Below are 1,681 nucleotides of genomic sequence, written 5' to 3'. Positions count from 1 at the left end.
TCCATGCTCTAAAAATTTTTAAGTTTCTATTGTCAAATTTAGGTATTTGATTCACATGGAATTATTATTCTATGTGATGTGGGGTAGGGTTTTCATGTTTTTTCCAAATAAATAGCAAACTGCCACAGCACTATTTATTGAGTACATTTTGCCCACACGGAGTAATCATGCTATTTCTATCATATACCAAGTTGCCATATAAATATTGGTCTTTTTCTGGGCTTTCTATTCTGTTCCATTGTTATATTTGTTGAGCCCTGATTCAACAGCCACTGTTAATTACTATAGCTTTATGATGAATCTCAATATCTGGTAGGGAAAGTTCTCCCTTTTATAAAAATCATTCTTTGACACTTTCTTGATTATTTTTTGATCTTTCATGTCTCCTAGTAAATTCCAGGGTCAGTTTGTCCCTTTCAGTCAAATGCCCTTTTAGAACTTAAATTGGAATTCCCTCGAATTTATTGATTAACTTGGAAACAATTGTGACCTTTCAAATATTTTTTCCTGATCAACAAGCATGATACAAATCCCCATATTGGTCATCTCTTATAGCACTGTCATTTGTGAGTGATCACAGCTGTGGCTCTTTGTATTCAATTGTGCACTTTATTTTCCTTGTCTCTTTGCACCAGCTAGGAGCTCTACTATATGCTTAATAAAAGTAACAATAGTGTCATTCTTGTCACTTTCTCAACTTTAAAAGAAATACTGTATTTTGAATACTTTCCCAGTAAGTAAGGTGTCTGCTGTTGGTTTGGGGGTTGATAGCTCTTTTTTTTTTTAATGTTTATTTATTTTTGAGAGAATGTGCAACGGGTTGGTGGGGGTGGGACAAAGGATCTGACGTGGGCTCTGTTCTGAGAGCAGAGAGCCCAATGCCCATGCAGGGCTCAAACTCATGAACTGCGAGATCATGGTCTGAGTGCAAGGTGGACAGTTAACCAACTGAGCCACCCAGGCACCCCAGGCGTTGATAGCTTTTATCAGGTTAAGGAAGATCCCAGATCTTTGTAGTTTGCTAAAAGTTATTTCATTCTTGAGTAGGCTTTGGATTTTCTCCAAAAAAATTTGTAGCCACAATATGATAAGATTTCCCCCTTTAATCTGTTAAAACAATGATTTGTAGTAATAAATATGTTAATATTAAAAGACCTTTGTATTACGTCTCAGCTTTTTGGCTAAAATCAAGTGTAGTATCTGTTCTTATCAGCTTAAAAGATCTTTGCATTCCTAGGTTAAGCCATGCATGGTCATCATGTGTTTTTTTAATGCATGTTTGATTTTTCTACTATTTTATTCAGAATTTTGCAATTATATAAATGAGATTAATCTATGATATTTTCCTTGTATTTTTTGAGTTGGGATTTTGTATTATTTGTATTTGCCTCAAAAAGTGAGCTTTACCTATTTATTATTTTATTCACTCGTTCACTGATTCCCAGATGAGCATTTGGATTACTTGGGGTAATTTTTGTTTTTTGATTTTTGTTTGTTTATAAAATAATGCTCAGGGTTTTCTGGCCCATACCAAATAAATCAGAATCTCTCGAGGTGGATCCAAACATCAATATTTTAAAATGCTCCCCAGGTGACTATAATGTAAAGCCAGGTTAGAGAACCACTGCTCTAGAACAGTTTGTGTAGGATAGAGCTTGTCTGTTCTTCAAGAGCATAAGAA

The 1,681-nt window shown here is 34.7% G+C and overlaps 1 pseudogene; it reads left to right on the top strand.

Moving 5' to 3' along the window:
* The first annotated feature begins 1,161 nt into the window (after window positions 1–1,161).
* Window positions 1,162–1,289, top strand: LOC111558891 (annotated as a pseudogene).
* The last annotated feature ends 392 nt before the right edge of the window (window positions 1,290–1,681 follow it).

This window comes from Felis catus, chromosome X (genome assembly GCF_018350175.1).
Source record: "Felis catus isolate Fca126 chromosome X, F.catus_Fca126_mat1.0, whole genome shotgun sequence".
In the NCBI taxonomy this organism is placed as follows: Eukaryota; Metazoa; Chordata; class Mammalia; order Carnivora; family Felidae; genus Felis; species Felis catus.
This window is presented reverse-complemented; position numbering and strand designations above follow the sequence as displayed.